A 15,987-nucleotide genomic window follows, 5' to 3' on the forward strand; every position below is an offset into this window, starting at 1 on the left:
CTATTATAGTAGATCACTACAAATTGTTGCTATTACTATGTACAATGTTCTACAGGTTCTTCTCATTTCACTCAGGATTAGTTCATTACTGTAAATCCAGATTTTTTCCCCCAAAACCTGCCTCTTCAGCATTTCTTATAGTATAATATTATTCCATGACATTCATATATCATAGCTTGTTCAGTCATTTCCCAAAGACCTGCTATAGATATTTTTCTAAATGTAGGTCCTTTTCCCTTTTTTTAGTGATCTCTTTGGGATACAATGGTTGTAGTAGTATTACTGGATCAGAGGGCATGCCTAGTTTGATAGTTCATAGTTCTGAATTGCTTCCCAGAATAGTTGGATCAGTTCACAACTCTTTCACCAATGCATTAGTGTCCCAGTTTTCCCAAATCCCCTTCAATATTTATATTTTCTCTTCTGTAATGTTAGTTAATCTGATAGGTATTAAGTGATACCTCAGAGTTGTTTTAATTTTTATTTCTCTAATCAAAAGTGATATAGTCTTCTTTTGGGAGCCAAGATGTCAAAGAGAAGCCTGTAACTTCCCTAAGGTCTCCAGGCTTCCCTCAGAAACATTGTTAATCAACCCTCTAAACAGATTCTGAAGTGACAGAACTCACAAAACAACAGAGTGGGGCATTTTCTAGCAAGTATGTCTCATTAGGGTAGAGGAAGAGTGTTGTCAGGAGCAGGGAACAGACTCCAATGCAGGGAGCTAAAATCATAGGGGGCACCATAGGCCACCACAGCAGAGATCTGTGACAGGGACCCCTGCCTCCTAGATCAGCAGGCCAACAGCACAGCAATTCAATGCGGAAGGCTCCAACACAGATTCCCTATGCCAGAGTGACTGGGCTTGATGGTTCAGTCCAATAAACAAGTTGCTAGCAATCTCAGTCGGTAAGATCTGTATAGTCTCTTGCCAGTGAGCAGGCCTCTAGCATCTTCTCTCTTTTCCGAATTGAAATTTTATTTTGTTTTTCTAAATACATGCAAAAATAGTTTTCAACATTCATTCATTTGAAAATTAATGATTTTCAAATTTTTCTACCACCATTCCTGCCATCTCCCCTCCCCATGGTGGTGAACAAGCTGGCAAAAGTTGGATTGTACAATATGTTTTACATATTTCCCTATTGATGATGATGTTTGCCCTTCATTCTTTTTTATTTTTTTATTTTGAGTTTTACAATTTTCTCTCAATTGTGCTTCCCTGCCCCCACCCCCCACAGAAGTCAGTATACTAGTCTTTACCTCATTCCCATAGTATGCATTGATCTAAGTGGAATGTGAAGAGAGAGAAATCATATCCTTAATGGAAAAAACATATAGTATGAGATATAGCAGAATTACATAATAAGACAACATTTTTTTAAAAAGTAAAGGTAATACTCCTTGGTCTTTGTTCAAACTCCACAATTCTTTCTCAGGATACAGATAACATTCTCCATTGCAGATATCCCAAATTGTGCCTGATTGTTTCTCTGTTGGTATGAGCAAGTCCATTAAGGTAGATCATTACTCCCATGTTGCTGCTAGGGTGTAAAATGTTCTTCTGGTCCTGCTCATCTCAGTCAGCATCATGTATGATGCAAATACTTCCAGGCTTCCCTGAATCCTCAGCCCTCCTGGTTTCTAATAGATTAACAGAATTCCATCACATACATATACCATGATCAATAGTGTTCCATCACATACATATACCGCAATTAATTAAGCTATTCCCCAATTGATGGACATTCCCTCAGCTTCCATTTCTTTGTCACCACAAACAGAGCTGCTATGAACATTTTTGTACAGGTGATGTTTTTACCCTTTTTCATAATCTCTTCAGGGTATAGACCCAGTAATAGTTATTGCTGGAACCAAGGGTATGGGCATTTTTATTGCCCTTTGGGCATAATTCCAAATTGCTCTCCAGAAAGGTTGGATGAATTCACAGCTCCACCAATAATGCCTTAGTGTCCTAGATTTCCCACATCCCATCCAACATTGATCATTGTCCTTTCTGGTCATATTGGCCAGTCTGAGAGGTGTTTAATTTTGGTAGAATTGTCACTTTTATTACATTTGCTTGGCCTATCCATGAGCAGTTGATATTTTCCCAGTTATTTAAGTCTGATTTTATTTGTGTGAGAAGTGCTTTATAATTGTTTTCAAATAGTTTCTGAGTCTGCCCTGACAGGTAGATTCCCAGGTATTTTATATTGTCTGAAGTTACTTTGAATGGAGTATCTCTTTCTAGCTCTTTCTGCTGCATCTTGCTAGTCATATGTATGTTGAGGATTTATAAAAGTTTATTTCATATTCTGAGACTTTCCTAAAGTTGCTAATTATTTCTAGTAGTTTTTTTAGATGATTTTTTTTGGATTCTCTAGGTATACCATCATGTCATCTGCAAAGAGTGAGTTTTGTCACTTCCTTCCTTATTCTAATTCCTTCAATTTCTTTTTCTTCTCTTATTGCTGAAGCTAACATTTCTAATACAATACTGAATAGTAGTGGTGATAGTGGGCTTCCTTGTTTCACTCCTGCTCTTATTGGGAATGCCTCTAGCCTATCCCCATATAATGCTTGTTGATGGTTACAGATAGATACTATTTATTATTCTAAGTAACAATCCATTTATTCCTACACTCTCTAGTATTTATAGTAGGAATGGGTGCTGTATTTTGTCAAGAGCTTTTTCAGCATCTATGGATATAATCATGATTTCTGACAGGTTTTTTATTGATATAATTAATTATACTGACAGTTTCCCTAATATTGAACCAACCCTGCATTTTTGGGATAAATCCTACTTGATTATAATGTATTATCCTAGTGATAACTTGTTTTAGTTGTTTTGCTAAGATTTTATTTAAGATTTTTGCATCTATATTCATCAGGGAGATAGGTCTATAATTTTCTTTCTCTGTTTAAACTCTTTCTGGTTTAGGTATCATCAGCATATTGGTGTCATAGAGGTAGGCAGAGTTCCATCTTCACCTATTTTTCCAAATAGTTCATATAGAATTGGAACCAGTTGTTCCTTAAATGTTTGATAGAATTCATTTGTAAATCCATCAGGCCCTGTAGCTTTTTTTTCTTAGGGAGTTCAATAATGGCTTGTTGAATTTCTTTTTCTGAGATAGGGTTATTTAGGTATTTAATTTCTTCATTATTCAACCTGGGCAACTTATATTTTTGTAAATATTCATCTTTTCATTTGGATTATCCAATTTATTGGCATAGTTGGACAAAATAATTCTGAATTATTACCTTAATTTCCTCCTCATTGGTGGTGAGTTCACCTTTTTCATTTATAATAGCAATTTTGTTTTCTTTTTTCTTTTTTTAAATCAAATTAACCAGAGGTTTATCAATTTTATTTTTTCCCCCACAAAACCAGCTCTTGGTTTTATTTATTAGTTAAATAGTTTTCTTGCTTTCAATTTTATTAATTTCTCCTTTAATATTTAGAATTTCGAATTTGGTATTCAACTGGGGGGGTTAATTTGTTGCTTCTCTAATTTTTTTAGATGCATAATTAGCTCATTGATTTCCTCTTTCTCTAATTTATTCATATAAGCATGTAAAGATATAATATATCCCCTGACAGCCACCTTGAGTGTATACCATAGGTTTTGGTAGATTTCATTATTGTCATTATCTAGGATAAAACAATTAATTCTATAATTTTTTGCTTGATCCACTCATTCTTTAAAATGATGTTATTTAGTTTACAGTTTGTTTTGGGTCTATATCTCCTTGGCACAATATTGCATATGATTTTTATTGCATTATGGTCTGAGAAAGATGTGTTCACTATTTCTACAATTGATTATTAGGTTTTTATGCCCTAGTACATGGTCAAATTTTGTGAAAGTGCCATGTATTGCAGAAAAGGAAGTATATTCCTTTCTATCCCCTTTCAATTTACTCCATAAATCTATCACATCTAGGTTTTCAAACAAGCTATTTAACTCCTTAACTTCCTTCTTCTTTATTTTATAGTTAGATTTATCTAAATCTGAGAGCAGAAGGTTGAGCTCTCCAACTATTAGAGTTTTTCTGTTTATCTCTTCCTGTAACTCCTTCAACTTCTCCTCTAAGAATTTGGATGCTATACCATTGGATGCATACATACTAAGTATTGAAATTACTTTGTTGTCTATGGTACATTTTAGGATGATATAGTTTCTCTTCCTTATCTCTTTTAATGATAACTATTTTTGCAGCTGCTTTGTCTGAGATAAGAATTGTTACCCCTGGTTTTTCACTTCAGCTGAAGCAAAATATATTTTACTCCAACCTTGTACCTTTACTATCAGATGAGTTTCTTGTAAGCAGCATATTGTAGGATTCTGATTTTTAATCTACTCTGCTATTCACTTACATTTTAAGGGAGAGTTCATTCCATTCACATTTAAAGTTATAATTACGAACTCTTTATTGCCTCCCATGTTATCTTCCCTCTGTTTGTATTTCCCCCCCTTTCCCCCTTTATCCATATTTCCCAGTGTTTTGTTTCTGAATACCACCACTTTCAATGTGTTTGCCCTCCTATATCCAACCCCCTCCCCTTCTTCCCCCCTTTTTCTTTGCACCTTCTTCCTTCCCTTCCATTTGTTGATTTTTCCTTTTCTTCCCCCTCCCCCTTTCCCCTTTTAACAACTTTAAGGTAAGATAAGTTTCTTAATTTAACAGAATGTGTGTATGTTAACTTTAAGCCAATCTGATGAGAGTAAAATTCAAGTGGTTCTCATCTCCCTTCCTCCCCTCTATTGCAACAAGTCATTTGTACCTCTTAATATAATAAGATTTACCCCATTCTCCCACCTCTTTACTGTCCTCCTTTTTAAGGAGGTATTGTCTTTAAATCATTCTATCTGAGTCACAGAAAGCTCATGAGTGTCCATCACATCTGGCTATTTTCTCTAGTAGAATTATAATTATTTAGAGTTTTTAGAGTCTTTCTCCTAGGTAAGGATAAGTAGGGATATTGCCAGTTTTATCTTATTTGATAACAGTTCTCCCCCCCCTTTTAATTTTACATTTTCATGTGTCTCTTGAGTCTTCTGTTTGCAGTCCAAATTTTCTATTAAGCTCTTATCTTTTCATCAGGAAAAGTTGGAAGTCTCCTATTTCATTAAATATCTATCTTTTGCCCTGGAAGAGAAGGCTCAGTTTTGCCGCCTAATGGATTCTTGGCTGCATTCCAAGCTCCCTTGCTTTTTGGAATTTTGCATTCCAGGCCCTTTGATCCCTTAATTTTGATGCTATCAAGTCCTATGTAATCCTTACTGTGGCTCCTTGGTATTTAAATTGTTTCTTTCTGGCTTCTTGCAGATTTTCTCTTTTATCTGAAAGTTCTGGAATTTTGCTACAATATTCCTTGGTGTTTTCATTTTGGGATCCCTTTCTGGAGATGATCAATGTATTTTTTAATAACTATTTTGCCCTCTCATTCCACAGCAATTTTCACTCGTTAAATCCTATAATAGTGAGTCCAGGATTTTTTTCTCTTCAATGTTTTCAGGAAGACCAATAATTTTTAGGTTATCTTTCTTTGTTCTGTTCTCAAGGTCAGTAGTTTTGCTGATGAGGTATTTAACATTTTCTTTCATTTTTTCAAGTTTTCAGTTTTGTTTAACAAGTTCTTCTTGGTGTCTCATGAAGTCATTGGTTTCCCTAGACTCCATTCTTTTTTTTAGGGAAAAATTTTCTTCACTTACTTTTTGCAACTCCTTTTGCAATTGGTCAATTCTATTATCCAATTGTATTTTCCAAGGATTTGTTTTCTTGTTGCAAGGTGTTAATCTTCTCTTGGGTTTCTTTTCCCAAATTTTCCAAGTGATTTTTAAATTCCTTCCTGATTTCTTCAATGAAATCTTTCTGTGCTGGAGATTCAATCATATTCTCCTCAGGGGTTCTATGTCTCTCTGGATTAGGGTATTTTCCTTCTAGAAATTTTTCTATGGTTTCCCCCTATCACTGGCCTTTCTTCATTTTTCTAAGATCTTGTGTTGGGGGAGGAGCTGGTTCACAGTTGTTTGGTATTGAGATCCCTAGAAGCTTTACTCACTGATTGTAATATCTCCATCTGGTCAGTAGGGTGTGCTAGAGGCTGGAACCTACCCTTCAGACCTTCCTGTAAGTCCCAGTCTGTCAGTCCCATGACCATGCCTCCACTCTTTGGTTATTTCTCAGAGCAAAGAAGTTCCCACAGTGAAGTGGTTCCTACATCGCAAGCCCCTGGGGCTGATCTTAGGTTAGTTTGGCTCTCGCTCCTCCCCCACTGGCTGTCAGCACTCTGCACTTGCCACACCCCTGATCCCTGATGCATGAACATACCTTGAGGTATGTGTTATTCTTCTAGCTTCTCTTTCTGGCTTTTGATGATAGGACTTCCATTAAGAGATTTATTTCATATTGTTTATGAGGGAAGATCAGGAGAACTTAGCACAGGACCTGGCTTCTTTCTGACATCTTGGCTGGAAGTTTGTCCTTCATTCTTCAAGATCATGACATCAGGGAGGTGATGCCATGACAAGCACATGAACTAGATGTGAGTGAGGGTAGTTCTATACACCAACCTCACTTTCCCCTCTGGAACCATGTGGGTCTAGTGACCAGGTATGAATCAAAATGATTGAACATGACCCTGGATGAGAGGCAATCAGAGTCAAGGGATTTGACCACAGTCATGCAACTAAAAAGTGTCAAGTGTCTAAGGCTGGATTCCAACTCCCATCTTCCTGACTCCAAGGTTAGTGCTCTATCCACTGCATGATCTAGCTGTCCCTAATTTCCATATTAGTTATGTTGTGAAAGATGAATTAGAACTGAGGGGAAAATACCATGAGAAAGTAAAGAAAAAAATGAATAATAAGTTTTAAAAAACTGAATCTAGTATGGTTTGCTCTGCATTCACTCTATTGTTTTTTTTCCTCTGGATGTGAATGACATTGTGCATAGAAGGATTGTCCTTGATCTCTGAACTGCTGAGAAGAGTGCATCCATCATAGTTAATCATCTCACAATGTTGTTAATGTGTACACTGTTCTCTTGGTTCTATTCATTTCAATCAGTATCGACTCATGTAAGCCTTTCCATGCTTCTCTAAAGTTCAAATGCTCATGATTTCTTACAGAATAATCGTACTCCACAACATTCACATACCATAATTTCCCAATTGTTTTGCATCCCCTCTATTTCCAATTCTTATCCATCATGAAAAAAAAGATGCTACAAATATTTTTGAAGAGACTTTTTCAGTTTCCATGAAATCTTTGGGATATAGACCCAGTTGTGGTGTTGCTGGATCAAAGGGTATGAAAGTTTTTGCCCTTTGGCTATAATTCCATATTACTCTCCATCTGCCAACATGAGGAATTTTCACTGATTATCATTCATACCTGAGTACTCTACTTCCTCAACTCAACTTCTTATCTTTTCTGGTTACCAACAAGTCCTCTTTAATCTAACAGTCTTGACCTGAGACTCTATCCAATTTTTACTGTGCATATATGAACACACACAAACATATATTGTTTGTATCACATTATTTACATGTTATTTCTCCTATTAGATTTTGGTCTCCTTGAAAGCAAGGAGACCTTTACTTTCTTTTGTAATTCTAGCAGTTAATAAAGTACCTCGTAGATGCATAATACATACTTGTTGACTTGGCAAGATGAATTTAATCACTGTAGAATTAATTCTTCTACAGAATTGAGTAGGAGATGAGACTAAGAGTGTTGAAAGAAGGATTATGATGAGAAATATAGAGAGTCACTTTTCTCAGAAATTAGAGGGAAGAAAATGATGATGAGCCAACTTACAGAGAGATATTTCAAAGTAAAGAAATGTTTCTGTTCTTTTGTGGGGTCTGTCACTTCAGAATTTGTTTAGAGGGTTGAATAATGATGTTTCTGAGGGAAGCCTGGGAGAGCTTAAGGAAGTTCCTGGGTTCTCTCCTTCATTTTGGTTTTCAAAAGAAGACTTTATATCAATTTTGTTATGAGAAATGCAAATTAAATCAACTCTAAGGTACTATCTTATACCCATCACATTGACTAATATGACAGAAAAAGAAAATGATAAATGTTGGAAGGGATTTGATAAAACTGGGACACTAATGCCCTTTTGGTGAAGTTGTAAATTGTACATATAGAATTGATATTATATTGTTTGTCTTACCAAGGAATAGGGGAGGCAGAGAATATGGAATGTAAAATTTTAAAATATGAGTTAGATAAATGAAATATAGGTATGTAAATGATTTTTCATTCCATTTCAACCTTACAACAACCCTGGAATGTAGGTGCCATTTTAATATTCCTTCTTTTCTGATGAATGAGGGAAAGAAAGGCTAAGTGCTTTGTTCAAGGTAATACAAAAATTATATGAGTCTAATGAATATAATGCAGTCTGTCCTCTGCATTAAAGCAGATCATCCTAGGAACATTCAAGATTGAAATTAGAATAAAGATGATAAAAAAGAAAATGGAATAGAGCTATCAAGATTTACATAACAACAAATTTTCTTATTCAAAAATCACCATCTTTGTGCTTTGTGCTATATAAGAATACAGAGAGAATTCCAAGGAAAACAAAAATAGGAAGAGAAGATAAAAATATAGAAAGAATGCCTTTGCAGAATATGGCACAATTTTGAAGACACTGAGTCAGTGATTGTCAGGATATCTGAAAGAGTGAAGGGATATCAAAATCTTGAGGAAATTTTGAACAATGCTATAATTAAAAGATAATCAAGAAAATATCAAAACTATATATATATATATATATATATATATATATAATATTGAATTTTCCATTACTTCAGTATCTCTATGAGATGAATCTACATGTTTTTGAAGAGAAATCTTCATGAAACTATGAGGAAGAAATAAGCAAGCTTTTACAAATGTCATTCTATAGAAAATCACATTTTATAATCATACAACTGAATTAGAGGTTCATAGAATACAAAATCCTATTATGTTTGCTTGATGATTAGAAAACAAATATGATCTGGTAGAGTAGAATGCCAATGTAAAGCTCTCTGATAACAAAGTATCTCCTATGTATATATTGAAATATCTTGTGCTTCCTTGTAAGATACAATAGTTATAATTGTTCAATGACCTGTTGTTTATTACTTTCAAAGAAGGAATTTTAAAGGGAAGCACATGCTCCCCAATGGTATTTACCACTGTTATAGACAATATCTAGCATAGTGTTTATATCAGTTTTCCTATGCAAGATGTTCCTGTTTGCCAACATGTTACTTGCAGTGAAGTTCACACTATCACAGATGCTCCTAAAATCTATAATCATTGAAAAGTATTTGATCAAACTATCACTTTAGAAAAATAAGATGGATAATTTTCTAGACAATTATATTTATTTTTTAATTCTTCAAAGACAGATGTATGTGTCTCCTGCTATATAGCAACACTGGTAGAATGTTGACATCCATATGGGGGCTTTGCTTTCACAGGAATCTTGAATCTAGTAAAAGAACTTGGCAATTTCCCAAAGATCATTTAGGCCATTCTCCTATTGTTTGACCCTAGGCTCAACTCGGATTTTGTGTAGGTAGGAGATAGAAGACAGAGTAGATAGAGGATATAGGTGATGGAACTAGAGTCAGGAAGACCTGAGTTCATACTAGCTATGTGATCCTTGACAAGTCACTTAAGCTCTGTATATATTAGTTTTCTCATCTGAAAAATAGAGCTCAGAGAAGGATTTACCTCCTAGGGACGTTGTAGGGATAAAGTGAGATTCCTGGAATATATTTTTAAAAATTCTAAAGTATTATATAAATGTTAGATATTAGCATTTTAGGGTTTTGGTTATGTAATAATGACTTTAATGGCTACTCAAATTTCTAAAAAGAATCATTCCAATGGTATGATATATAGTAGATATAAACTAGTCACAGAATATTGTTAATAAAATTTAATACAAAAATATTTATGAAATATGAAGAAAAATGGAACACATCAAAGAGATTAAGATGACTTTAAAAGGTGATGAACTGATCAAGTAGCAAGAACAAGAAACAACACATAGATTCTTCTTAGATCCCCATAATTTCAGGACATCTAGAGGAAATCCTCATCACACTGAGTGGACTTTTTTATGGAGAATTTATGGGAGGACATGGTCTAGAGTTGCATAGGATGAGAAAATGTGAATTGGTTCCATTATGAAACAATGATGGAAATATTTTTAACTATAAGACCAAAGAGCCATCAAACCAAGGATGTCAGGGAATCATTTATTAATGTAAAATTTGTTGTAATTATTCTCCCAATTCAACTCAAGTTAATTCAACTCATGCCTAGTGATGCTAACTATGTCTAAAGCTTTGTGTTGGGTAGATTCCACTTCTTTTCATTTCTTTTTAGGCTTTTGCAAGGCAAACGGGGTTAAGTGGCTTGCCCAAGGCCACACAGCTAGGTTATTATTAAGTGTCTGAGACTGGATTTAAAACCCAGGTACTCCTGACTCCAGGGCCCGTGCTTTATCCACTATGCCACCTAGCTGCCCCTTCTTTTCACTTTTATCTTTACCCTTCATGTCGTTGGTAAACTTTTTCTTCATGGATTATACAGAAGTCTGTTTTAGCCTAGCTCTACTACTAATATTGACAAATTCCAAATAAATGGATTCCAGATCCCCACATTGGATCCCACATCTTCATTCCCTAAACATGTTTTTCTTAAGCCTCTTAAGTTCTACTAGGTGGTATAAAGGTATTCTATTACCCTATGCAGATCCCTAAAAGTTTGCAGAACCTTTTTATTATGTTGTTTGAATTCTCAAATTTCCCTACCATTTTGCTCTTTCATAATCCAGAAATATCATGGAGGTTACATTGACAGACATGACTGTATTTTCTTACACATAATATTGTAAACCAGGAAAGGAGGAAGCAACAGATAAGGTTAAATGGATTCAGTTCTCTCGATTTATTGACATTAGGACTTAGAGGAATGATGCAATATAAGTGCACACCAGGAGCAATGGTTTGGCAATTGTTTATTTAAAAAGTATTCAAAGTAATTTGGAAGACAGGTCTTGACATTCAGATTGGCATCACTTTATTAATCAAAAGGTCTTAAAATTTTCATTCCATGTTCAGGGGAAATCATAAATATCAGTGATTGCCCCTTGACCATGTCCCAGCAGGAAACCCACAATCTGACAGCATTAGTCTGTTTCTCAAGTCAGGACTGACTCTGTGTACAGCAATGCATCAAGGCTCTCTTTCCCTTATTTCTCTCATCCAAGGATTTGAAGTCTCTTCTTTCATTAGAGGCTTATCAACCTAACCTTTTATTTCCACCCTTTTGTATCTTTAACTTTCTTTATAATGACTGCAATATGTCCTCTGTTTATATCCTTATGTGCAAGAGATCTTGGGAACTTGAATTTAAAAACAACATAGAAATCATTTAGCTTACCCTCATCATTATACAGATGAGAAAATGCTAGAGTTAGGAGATTTGCTTGTGAACACAAGGGCAACAAGTGATAGAATCTGAACCTCAGTCTTCTGACTCCAAATCAAATGTTCTTTCCAAGTTATATGGTTAGATATGTTGAGAATTATAATACATATACATTATGTTTCATAACTGCATATATGTTCCAAATATACATAAAATTATTATCATACATAAATTGCAATATGACACATAGGCAATTTATATTTATTATTAATCAAATATATCTCACATAATATCAACAATAATAATAGGCCCTGATATTTCTTCAGCATTATAAACTGTACATACTGTACATACCTCTACCATATCCTTCTTACTGTAGTTAAAATAATCATTCTTATGCATAGACATTGTGATGTAACTCCTCTCCTCAGAAATGATCTGCCAAATAGTATTCAAATTACTTCATATAAAACCCTCATAACAATTAGTGCTATCCAAAAATGAAGTTGACCTTCTTGGGAGGTAATGGGTTTCCTTCATTTTGAGGTCATCAGATCAAAGCTAGATGATCATTTATTGGAAACATGATAAAAAGGATTGTCAGTCAAGTGCTGGTAGGACTATAGGTCCCTTTACAACTCCAAGATTTCTAGCATCTAAATAGACTTATGACTTTTTAAAGAAAAAGTTTTTATGTTGATCATCTACTCCTATCCTCTTCTTGGGAGCATACAGTCTATATATGCTCAGTTATCTTGGTCAGAAGAAACAGAGGGTTTGACTATATCCACTTCAAGTGAAGAGAGTTTTTTTATTGTGGAAATTTAGTATAAACAATATCAGTTTGGAATCAGAGGATCTGGGTTAAAATATTGACACAGCCACCTGCTACCTTTGTGGCCTGGGGCAAGTAAAGATCTCTTTGGGACTTAGGTAACTCATCTGCAAAATGAGTTGAGGATCAATAAAAAATTGGGGAACAATAAAAGTTCCATGGCAGAAAATAGTACTTGATGCATATCTTTGGACAAGATGACTTCTGATGTGTCTTTCAGCTTTGAAGCTATGATCTTATGATTGATGAACCAAAGAAGAGGTTTATGGCATATAGCTCTAATGGGCCTTATCTACTATCCAGAAATCTTTTAGAAAAATTCATCCTTATCTTTTTACCCTTTTTCAATTCTAATAGTGACTGTTCCAAACCATATTTTTCCCCTATTAATTCCACCCAAACCACAAATTCACATGTGAGAGCATATAATTTAGCCTTCAATTACACTGAAAATATTGAGGTCAGACAATGGGAAGTCCCAATATCTATTTACCTGTATATACTACCTTATTTCACCTGCCAGTAGTCTTATACAAGTAATTATTACTATGTCTCTGTTGTTAACAATAAGATAATACTTATAGATATTCCTACATCTACCATGGCTCTCTTATACTCCATCCTTCATACTATAGTTAAATATGTAGTTAGTAACAAATACTAATTATGTATAAATATATAATTTATCTACATATTATTAAAGACAATTAATAAATATAGTTAAAATAATTATTCTCATGCTTAGATCTTATCATATAACTTCTAAGCTCAGAAACCTTCAATGACTCCCCAATTAATGTTCACAGTCTTTTTTTTTAGCATTTCATGCCATGCTGATATAAGTCATCCATACTTTTATTTTGCAAGGCATGGGGTTAAGTGACTTGCCAGAAGTCACACAGCTAGGTATTTATTAATGTCTGAGGCTGGATTTGAACTCAGATCCTCCTGATGTCAGGTCTGGTACTCTATCCATTGCACCACCTAGCTGCCTCTCATTCATACATTTTATTTTTTTTCTAACTAGGCTCTTTTTTTTGCCCCCTAACTAAATTTTCCTTTTTCTATGTCTTTACTCACATTATTCCCCATGCCTGAGCAGATTTCATAGGTATCATTGAGACCTTATAGGAAGGAAAAACATGACTTCAACAGAACCTATTCTATTCAAAAGATGACTGCTTAGTAAGATAAAGTACTTATGTGAGGAAATCAGTGAAGCATATTAGATGTTTGGGTGAGTATCACATTTTCATATCAGTATAGTGGAAATAAGTTAGAATAAGCCAAACAGCCTCTAAGAAGATTTGTGATTACCTCAGAAGAAATATGTGATTTTTGTTGGATTTTGAACAAGGGAAGGCAAGGGGCATCATCCCAGACATCTAAGAGAGGAAGGATATTTAAGCTTGTAGTGTCCATATTTGAAATTGATGTTAGTGATTGAGGTTCTCTTGCACATAAATAGTCCTGGAATTCGTGCTTCCTGGACATGCTTTTGATAGACCACAGTTGGTTGATATTGTAGCAGTGGCAGAAGCATCACTAGGGTTCAGACAAGCAATGATAAATGATCAAATATTTTCTTATTACTGACTACATGCTGGGCAATAGAGATAAAAGTACAAAAAGGAAAATATTTCTACTCACAATTAGTTTATGTTATATTGGGGAAACAATACACCCCCCCACATATAATATTATTATTATCTCTCAAATAATTAAATTCAAAGTGGTTTCAAGGGAGAAAAGTTGGGGATCAATAAAAAATTGGGGAACAATAAAAGTTTCATGGCAGAAAATAGTACTTGATGCATATCTTAAATGAAGAGAGGGATTCTAGAGTCTAGAGATAAAGAGGGAGTACAGTCTAGATATGTGGAACAGCTAGTAGGAAGACATGAAGATGGGAGATGAAACATTGAGTGTGAGGGTGAGAGGAAGTCAGTTTAGTCAGATACCAGAATGTGGAAGGGGTAGTTATGCCCAAAGAGATGAGAAGACAAAGTGAGGTCAGATTAGGCAGGACTTTAAAAATTAAACAGAAGAATTCATATTTTAAAGAAGAATCAATTGAAAAACACTGCAGTTGATTAATTCAGGGAGTCATATTTATCCTTAAAACAACTTTGAAAGGAATGTGTAGAATGGACTGAAGTGATAAAATATGTATGGCAAGATCAATTAGAAAACTATTGCAATTATCTGGGAATTATCAATGAAAAGTTGAAATAAGGTGGTAACTATTTGAGTGTCAAGAAATCAAATGTGAGAGAAGTTGTGAAGAGAGAAATGAGAATTTTTAGCCACTGACTGGATAGGTGAAGTAAAAGACAGGTAGCGATATAGGATAGAAGCTGAACCTGGGGGGCCATAAGTATGGTGGTGCTTTTGATAGAGATAGGAAAGTTTGGAAAATGGAAGCCCTGGGATATCATGATGTTTATGCCATATCAGGAACAAGCTAGAGACATTTTCTCTTTATTCAGTGGGGATATTCAAATATACAATGACAAATAAAATGAAAAAGCAATGCCTAATGCCTAATGTCGGGGTCTTTGATAACAGACAGCACCTGTTAGAAGATGTTCAAGAGCTTCCCAGAATAGTGAAGACATGAAGAGGGTGTACTGCCTGACATTCCTGGTACCTGCTGATGAACTGTGGGAGGGTGGCACCTATTGCTAGCTCTGCTAGATAACGCTTATAAGTCACTGAAATGTTATCCAGACTTTTGGGAGAAGGTTGCTTACTGAATGCTATCTATTTCTCAGAACTCTAATTTTTGTTTTCTCTTATTTCTTCCTTCTTTCAACAAAATTTTCCTTGAAAAATTTCCATGAGTTTCCTTAAACCTCTGGATGTTTCCAACATCATTTTCCCCCTTAATCAAATAAGCTATCTGATTTCTTTTCACACAAATCAAGATTCATCTCTAAAGCTGCATCTTAAATTAATGGATAGTTGTTTTTTCCCCCTAGGATTAGCTTAGCTGATTCTCAATCAGTTTTTTTCTTTCTGGTCTTTCAGGATATCTGACAAACTTCTTATTCATTAATAGGTAGTTGTGATGGATTGGATTACCTTTGACCATTCTCTAGGGCTGTTTTGTAGACTGAAAGATTATCTAATCTTTAAACTATTCTTTTATGGGCTAATTTTCCATAAGTCACCTATTTCATGTTTTCCCTAGACCACATGACTCTTTAGCAGGATTCTTCTTCTTTGCTGGAGTTTCTGATATGAATCCCTAGGTTTATAAAAGTGCTTCTACCATCATGAGCTTTTTTGAATTGAGGTCATAGCTAACTAGATAGTAGATTCATCATAACTTATTTTTCAGAAGAGACACCATAGTCTTGCGAATCTATCTTTCTCTATATTCTGAGACTAAAATGAAATCAATAGTAAGCATGAATCTCATTCAAATATCATCATATCTGAGGTATAAAGTCAAACATTCAACTATAGGGGTAGGGAAAATCTCATTATCCTCCTATTTCCTCACTAAATATGATGTGACATGCCATTTTTCTTTCATCTAGTTCTGTCTTATCAAAACTCATATCTGCTGCTTCATAATCTTCTCTTCCGAAACTACATAACTGAGCCTGTACCACCCAAACAAATCCATCCATTTGCGAAATACCTAAAGACGTGGGTAGAAACCAAACAGCCACAAATGGCATAGGTGAT

This window comes from Macrotis lagotis, chromosome 7, assembly GCF_037893015.1.
Source record: "Macrotis lagotis isolate mMagLag1 chromosome 7, bilby.v1.9.chrom.fasta, whole genome shotgun sequence".
Taxonomy (NCBI): Eukaryota; Metazoa; Chordata; class Mammalia; order Peramelemorphia; family Peramelidae; genus Macrotis; species Macrotis lagotis.